Source organism: Lactuca saligna, chromosome 2 (genome assembly GCF_052625555.1).
Source record: "Lactuca saligna cultivar CGN05327 chromosome 2, ASM5262555v1, whole genome shotgun sequence".
Taxonomy (NCBI): domain Eukaryota; kingdom Viridiplantae; phylum Streptophyta; class Magnoliopsida; order Asterales; family Asteraceae; genus Lactuca; species Lactuca saligna.
Genome location: NC_136418.1, coordinates 86,631,924 through 86,640,988, shown reverse-complemented (window position 1 = coordinate 86,640,988; position 9,065 = coordinate 86,631,924). Strand labels below are relative to the sequence as shown.

General features: G+C 39.4%; 1 long non-coding RNA gene across 1 annotated transcript; it reads right to left on the bottom strand.

Annotated features, from left to right (window-relative positions):
* Nucleotides 1-982: 982 nt before the first annotated feature.
* LOC145028935 (uncharacterized) lies at nt 983-2,368 on the bottom strand. Its single transcript, XR_013676265.1, has 2 exons — nt 2,095-2,368; nt 983-1,145 (listed from the first exon to the last, which is right to left on the bottom strand). It is a non-coding gene; the product is annotated as an uncharacterized LOC145028935 (long non-coding RNA).
* Between the last annotated feature and the right edge of the window lie 6,697 nt (nt 2,369-9,065).

Genomic DNA, 9,065 nt, shown 5'->3' with positions numbered 1-9,065 from the left:
ACGAGGGTTAGGAATTGGAAAGGGAGCTGCTCGGGGTAGGTTCTCAAACTCTAGTTCGGATTTAGCATCGTAAGAAAAGCCTTCATCACGGTGGTCATCCCATAGGATGATCGTTCTATGGTTCTTCTCCAAACCAACCAGCTATAACTTCATTCGAAAGATACTGGTTGTCAAGGGGATGGAGTCCAACTGTGATTTCTATGCGAGAATTTAGGGTAAGTGGAAAATTATTAGACAAACTATCTAGATAATTATGTAGAAAACCTTCATCAGTTACATCGCTATTTGTGAAGTGCATACCAGCTATGTGTAATCTAAATATGATAGACCTTCGAATAAGTAACCTTAATTCCAAATTCACACAGAATAGGGGTAAGGCAAAATTATCATAGATTCTAAGTCTATAACATCCTAATTACATGCAGCCTTAGTGTATCCACTTAGCAACTATCAATTTAGTAATGAAGATCCCGTTTTAATTCTCAAGTATAAAGTAATCATAGTAACACCAAAATACACCTATAGTATTTTTAAATTTATTGTTAGGTTCTATTGTTCTCTTTGTGGTAGGGTTGGTAAGGTTTTAGCATTGTTGCAACCACACACTTAAACTTAGGCACATGCTAGTCAACTCTCGGATAATATAGGCGATCAGGCTATATCTTCCCAGTTTTGACCATATGTCTCTAAGCCCACTTGTGTTGTCCAACAATCGTAATTCTTTTGTATTGTCCTAGTGACACTGATTTTAGTATGAATGCAGCACGTATACCTACTTAAATATTTTACTATTTAAAGTATAGACTCTTGGTCAGAGTATTTTTAATCCCTTATGTATTTATAGTTAGTATATCTTTTATGGGTTGATATACTTAATTCACTATAAACAATGCTCTGATACCAATCTGTCACACCCCCAAACCAGAACGGCGGAAACGTTCGGGGGCGGAGGACGTCATGTTCAATATCATAACAGTTCATAGAAAGGAAAGTACACACCACCATATATAATAAGTTGCTAAATGTTTACATAGTTGTATTCATTACATGTTAAAAATAAAGGTACATAAACTTCAATTAGAATGAAGTAATTAATGCCAGCGCGTTAATCCCAAAAGTTGAATCCCAACCTGCTTAGCGATTTCCTGAGAATACAAGTTATTTCAAAGAAAAAGTGTCAACAATTAAGTTGGTGAGTCCATAAGTTGTTTAGAAAAATTGGATGCCATTCCAAAATAGGTGTATGTTTTCCAGTAAACGTAGTGCTTCAACATGTAAAGAGTTGTGATTTGTGGTGTTGAAAATGAATGCATTAGTTCCAGAAAATCCCATATATGTTTATAAGTTGTAAATGATTGCACCGGAAAAATCCCTTCTTTTCCTATTTTGTTTGTATGCAGGAAACACTTTTATTTTTCCTCGCACATAATACCAGTCTCTAAGACCGAAAATTGTAAGAAACCACGTTTCTCGTAAATGTGTCATAGTTTTATATATAATAAAACTACGTGAAGATCGAACCGGTTGGATGAAGAATAGTTTTAATAACCACTCGTTCATCATAACTTAATATCATAATAATTGTATATCCGATGAGTTTTTATAACCATACTAAACATAATATGCCTGTAACGACGTTCTTCAGGCGTCGCATTGCTATGACAACTGTCACCCCAAAAGACGGACTGTAGCTAACAGTCAGGGTGCGGGATCATGACTTCCCGTATAGATCTATACACATTTGACACGTTCTCGTCGCGGGAGATTCTGGTTATAAACAGGCCTTACTGCAGTACTTTCTAATAAAGAAAAGTAAAGTTGGAAGATGTGCGCGCCTCATGGATTCTCAATTTAGTATATATTAACATGATAGTTTTGTATGCAAAGTTTAACCTTTCACACAATGATTTGATAAACCGAAATCATAAGTTTTTAGAATGTATAAAATGTTTTAACAACGAAGATCATTATACTCCTCGTATAAGTCTAATGCACGATAATAACCGTATGTTTACTTGTATTCCCCCCCCTAAAAGAGTTGTAAAAGTATTTAAAGATGTATTTAAAGTGTGTTAAAAAGGGGTATGAACTCACTTGACAACTTGAAGATAGCGAGATGGAAAAACGGTAGAGTTTCGTCTCGGGAAATGGATTTTTCCTCGGAAATCTCGGGATTTCTCGGGAGAAAATCGACCTTCAGATCTTGCACGAAGTGACCAGGGCTTCGTGGTAGTACGAGCACGGAAAATGAGGAAATACGCAAGAAAAATGAGAGAGAATGAGCCCCCTTTTCGGAAGCCTTCGCATGCCCTTTTATAGGGAGGCTGGTCAGCCTTGGTACGCGAGTCTGATGGGACGGGTTCCTGGGTTCGCGGGTCGGATGGGACGTGTCGCTGGCACGCGGGTCGGATGGGACGTGTCGCTGGCACGCGGGTCGGATGGGACGTGTCCCTGGGTTCGTGCACTTCGCATTTTCATTCTTACACCCTTCGCATCCCTTCGCATTTATCACCTTCGCATTTATCACCTTCGCATTTATCTCTTTAGAATTTCTACAATTTCATCATTTATGACTCCCATTTGCGAAGTTGAGTATTGATTTCCAAAAATGCGAAACTTCAGGGACAATATTTGAAATCTTCTGTTTTCTTCCCCAATTCGCATTCTACTGTGAAATACTTCGCATCTTCATTCTTACACCCTTCGCATCCCTTCGCATTTATCACTTTCGCATTTATCACCTTCGCATTTATCACCTTCGCATTTATCTCTTTAGAATTTCTACAATTTCATCATTTATGACTCCCATTTGCGAATATTAACCCAATTGACTTCAAATGATGTCCGACTTGAGCGTTCTTTTCATGTATGGTTACGGTTTGACGATATCTATGACTTTCATTTAGACACCTAAGGTCAAAAAGTGTTTTGTTGAAACTTTGCGTTTTTACGTAACTTCGTATTGCCGGTTTTTGTCGGGAAACTTAGAATGGTCATAACTTCTTCGTTATAACTCGGATTTTAGTGTTCTTTATATGTATGAAAACCTTGTTACAATATCTACCACTTAGTATACTTAATTATGGTTTTATAAAATTTTAAATTTTGACCTAATTTTTGCTGTTGTTACAACACGTAGTCAGGGCGATTGGATAACGTGATTAGTACGGACGACGCCTACGAGATCGTTAGTATAGCTATAAACTGGTCGTTTGTGTAATGCGTGTTTGTAGCAACTAATCATGCTAAAAAATAATCCAACGTCGCCTGGGACTGACACTACACGCTATGCAATGGTTTCAATGTAACTTCATGGAATTCAAGGAATTAGGAAAACATCGGGTTTTCCTAGGGTTTTTCAATACATACAAATTCGAAATGCATACAACTCTAATGAACAATTTTTACAAGTATAGAAACAAACAAGCATACCTATGGATCTTCACAAACGTTTTCAAAAGCTTTACTTTTTAGAAAATATCGGATTTTCTGGTGGTTTTCAAACGATACGAAACATTGTTTTTCAATTACCGCTTATGAACTCACCAACATTTCACATGTTGACGTTTTTCAAAATACTTGTATTCTCAGGTAACCAGTGAATTCAAGGAAATCGTACTCAGTGATGGCTTGCAGTTTATTTATTTACGAACTGAACAATTTATTTTTAGGAATGTAATGTTTAAACAATGTATTACATGTAAACTCTATTGGTTGTACTATATTAATGCATGGTGACGAATGTTGTTACGTTTCATATATTCAATGTTATGGTATTCAATTGAGTCACGACAGCCCCCGAACGTTTCCGCCGCCTGGTTCGGGGGTGTGACAGTTATGTTTTAGACACGAGCACTAGTTTATTTTAGGAAAATTGCCTAAAATGCTTTTATGTGCTAAATGTTATATGTTTGCCATATATGATATTATTTGTTCGGATCTATGGTCTGTTGCCGACCAGATCTGGAAACCTTATGTGTGTAGGATTCTAAGCGTACGTCTACGATATTAGAACTAGCGTGTAAATGTTTCAGATTAATAAGGATGATTTGAATATCTATAGTGAATAAGGATCTAACTTCACATTATTCGGTGTGTAGATCAAAAATGGTGAGAATAAGAAGTGGAGTTGGAAATGCTGATGAAAACAATGAGCAAATACATGTCGTAGCAGCAGTACCTGAGCCGATAACAATGGCTGGTGTACAAATGATGATTCAAGCAATGTTGGATCGTCAAATGGAGGAGACTAGGCGGTTGCTTCAACATAATCGTGAAGAACTGTCAATTCAGGTTGAAGAGCCCGAATTAAATGAAGGGCACTCGGAAGGTGGAAACTTCAGTGGGTCTGTTGGTCAAGCCAACCCACCGATAGTTAGGCAAAACAACCATGATGGAAGGAATGATGGAATGGGATGCAAGTACAAGGACTTTCTAACTTGCAAACCATCGACCTTCAATGGAAAGGAGGATTCGATTGGAGTTATGGACTGGATCTCAGAAATGGAGTTAGCCTTCATGACTTGTGGCTGCAGAGGCAACTTGCAGACTATCTATGCAGTTCGTCAGTTCCAAGGTGGAGCCGTTCGTTGGTGGAACACTCTAGGGAAGACTTTAAGCCCTAATGAGCCACTGCAACTGACGTGGGCAGAATTCTTGGTGCATTTCAAGCGCAAGTTCTGTTCGGCCCAAAATATGTTGGAGTTAGAAAACAAGTTTCTAACATTGACCAAGGGCAGCATGTCAGTTGATGAATACACAAACGCTTTCACCGATAAGATGGAGTTTGCTTTGCGCATCGTGCCAGATGAGCTGACAAAGGTTGACCGATACGCAAAAGGACTTCCATGGGAGTACGCGGTGCCAGTGCGTCAGGAACCTACTCTAGAGGCAGCTATTTGGGCTGCCAAGTTTGTTGAGGACATGATCAAGGGAAGGACCGCCAACAAGTTTGAAGTTGGCGAAAAGAGAAAAATTGAAGGAACTTTAAGTTCCAATAAGAAAAGTAAATTTTCGAAGTCAAATTCGAAGAAGTTTGGAGGAAAGGGAGGCGAAGCGAAATGGTGTGATAAGTGTAAGAAAAAGAACTTTGGGAAATGTAGTGAGGATGTAACCTGCTACAAGTGCGGAAAAATTGGACATTTTGCCAATGAGTGTCCGAACAACAAAAGGACGTATTTTGGTTGTAATGAAGAGGGGCACATTTTGAAAGACTGTCCGAAGAAGAAGGAGGCAGCAAAGCCCAACATTCCACCAAAGCCGAAGGCGAGAGCCTTCCAGATGACACTTGGGGCTGTGAAAGATGAAGTTGATGCCGCTTCATGTACCTTTCTTGTTAACAAATTACCTGCTCAAATTTTGTTTGATTCTGGAGCCAACTACTCCTTTATTTCGCATGAGTTTGGTAGAAAATTAGCTTTGCCTGTTGATAGACTAGATAATGCTTTATTAGTTGAAGTTGCTAGTGGCAAGTTTGTACCTGTTAGCCATCGTATGAAAAACATCTTAATCGACTTGAATGGGAATAAGTTTCACGAGGAATTATTGCCTATCGAACTTAATGGTTTCAACATCGTTTTGGGAATGGATTGGCTTAGCGCCAACGATGCCAAGATTTTATGCAAGAAGAAAATAGTGAAAGTAAACCCGCCTGGGAAGGAATTGTTTATGGTGTATGGAGATAAACATAGAGTAAATTTTGGAATCATTTATCTAATGAAAGCCAGAAAGTGTTTGACCAAGGGGTGCACATCATACTTAGCATTCGTGATCGATGCTAAGAAGGAAAAGAAGGTGATGCAAAATATTTCCGTGGTGTGTGATTATCCGGAAGTATTTCCCGAAGATCTTCCTGGATTACCGCCTGATCGACAAGTGGAATTCCGTATTGACTTGTTACCAGGAACCACGCCAATTGCAAAAGCACCTTACCGATTAGCACCGACGGAGATGAAGGAGCTGATGATGCAACTTCCGGAGTTATTGGACAAAGGTTTCATTAGATCTAGTTCATCACACTGGGGAGCTCCGGTGTTATTCGTGTAGAAGAAAGATGGAAGTATGAGAATGTGCATCGATTATAGAGAGCTAAACAAGGCAACAATAAAGAATAAATACCCGTTGCCAAGGATTGATGACCTGTTTGATCAATTGCAAGGTTCGAGCTATTTCTCGAAGATCGACCTAAGGTCAGGATATCATCAGCTAAAAGTAAGAGAGCAAGATATCGAGAAGAATGCATTCAGAACTAGATATGGGCACTACGAGTTCTTGGTTATGTCGTTTGGACTAACCAATGCACCAACAACATTCATGGATTTAATGAATAGGGTTTGTAATCCGTTCCTTGATAAATCTGTGAAAGTATTCATAGAAGACATTCTGATTTACTCAAAAAGCCAAGAGGAGCATGGCAGACACTTGCGAGAAGTGTTAGAAGTCTTGAAGAAGGAGAAGTTGTATGCAAAGTTCTCCAAATGTGATTTTTGGATTCGAGAAGTCCAATTCTTGGGTCACGTGGTCAACCAAGAAGGAATAATGGTTGATCCAGCAAAGATTGAAGCTGTAATGAAGTGGTAACAACCGAAAAGTCCCACGGAGATCCGAAGCTTTTTAGGATTAGCCGGATATTACCGAAGGTTTATCTAAGGCTTTTCTTCGATCGCTAGTCCATTCACAGCTTTGACCCACAAAGGAGCTACTTATGCATGGAGTGATAAGCATAAAGAAGCATTCGAGAAGCTAAAGAAGAGGCTATGTGAGGCACCAATTCTATCTCTACCCGATGGAGTTGAAGACTTCGCTGTTTATAGCGATGCGTCTGGGGTTGGATTGGGTTGTGTTTTGACCCAAAGAGATAAGGTGATTGCATATGCATCCCGACAGCTGAAGGAGCATGAAAAGAATTACCCGACTATTGATTTGGAGTTGGCAGCGGTAGTTTTCGCTCTAAAAATATGGAGGCATTACCTCTATGGCACGAAGTGCAAACTTTTCACTGATCATAAGAGTCTCCAATATCTCTTTAGTCAGAAAGAATTGAATGTGAGGCAACGACGCTGGCTAGAATTACTTAAGGACTACGACTGTGAGATACTTTACCACCCCGGTAAAGCTAATGTTGTTGCTGATGCTCTCAGTCGGAAAGTCAATCTTGAAGAAAAAAGGCCAAAAGCGTTGAGAATAGAAGTTGTCTTGAACATTGTGGAAAGTATAAAGAAATCTCAAGAGGAAGCTTCTGAGAAGAATGACTGAAAGGAGGAACGTTTGGGCAAAACGTTGGTGTTTGATACAAACGGTGATGGACTGAAGGTGTTCCAAGGTCGGATTTGGGTACCTAAGTCTGGAGGGATAAGAAATCTTCTGATGGAAGAAGCTCACAAAACCATGTACTTGATTCATCCTGGCAACACTAAAATGTATGAGGACCTGAAACCCTACTACTGGTGGCCGACGATGAAGCTGGATGTTGCAAAGTATGTGGCCGAGTGTGTGACTTGTGCAAGAGTCAAGACACAACATCAGAAACCATATGGGAGTTTAGAGCCTTTACCTGTGCCTATGGGTAAATGGGAAGACATTGCGATGGCTTTTGTCACTAAACTACCCAGAACGAAAAGTGGTCATGACATGATTTGGGTAGTCGTTGATCGATTCACTAAGAGTGCGCACTTCATAGCAGCCAATGAGAAATGGTCTATGGAAAAGCTTGCAAAATCTTAGGTGAAGGAAATTGTGAGGCTTCACGGTGTTCCGTTAACGATTGTATCAGATCGTGACAACCGTTTCACCTCGAGGTTTTGGAAAAGTCTACAAGAGGAAATGGGTACCAAGTTATGTTTAAGTACAGCTTACCATCCACAGACTGATGGTCAGAGCGAAAGAACAATACAAACACTTGAAGATATGTTGAGACCATGTACCCTGGAATTCCTAGGCAACTGGGATGAACACTTACCTTTAGTAGAATTTTCCTACAATAATAGTTTCCACTCGAGCATAAAGATGGCACCTTATCAAGCTTTGTACGGAAAAAAGTGTCGTACGCTGTCGTGTTGCCTTAAGGCTGGGGAAAAGCAGTTTATAGGTCCCGAGATGGTCCATCAAACGGCTGAAAAGTTGAAAATAATTAGAGAAAGAATGTTAGCAGCTCAGGATCGTCAAAAGAGCTATGCTGACAAGAAGCGAAGGACAATGACTTTTGAAGTTGGAGATTCGGTTTTGCTTAAAGTCTCGCCATGGAAGGGACTTATAAGATTTGTTAAAAAGGGAAAGTTAAGTCCAAGGTTTATTGGACCGTTTAAAGTTCTTCAGAGGATTGGGAACCAAGCTTACAAGCTAGAACAGCAGAAGAATTGAGTGGTATTCACAACACTTTCCATGTGTGTTAATTGAGGAGGTTCACGGGAGAAGTTCCTGATATAATTCCAATTTCTGAATTGAGAATTGATGAAAACAAGAGGTTAATTGAAGAACCGGAGGCAATTGTTGACCGAAAGACTAAGAAGCTTCGACGCAGGATGGTTGAATTAGTGCTTGTCCGTTAGAAACATTCGAATGGGCCAAATCTCACTTGGGAAACGGAGAGTGACATTTTGAGTCGCTATCCACATTTGTTTGTTGATGTGTGATTCCGGGGACAGAATCATCCTAAGGGGGAGAGAATTGTAACGCCCGCGTTTCCAGGCTAGGCATTATCCTTGATGTAATAGTCTAGGTTAACCAATGTAACTCTTTTAAAGTATTAATGATGAAATATTTGAGTATTATGTGAATTATGTGAATCATGTGTTTATTTTCTTAATTATTGTAATTTAATGAATTAAGAATAAAATAAGCGTCAAAATTAAAGTATGAAATAAACTCAATATCTTTGCATAAAGTTGTAGTGGCCGAAACGAGGTTTCCGAATATATATAGAACGCCCAAATCTGACTTCGTATGAGGAAGTTATGATTTTCTGAAGTTTCGACTTGGCAGTATGCAGCCCGAATCCTCAATTTGAGATTGAGCGGTTTATAGCTGAAACAATCTAAACGGGAATCGAAGATCTCATTGTTAGTAGC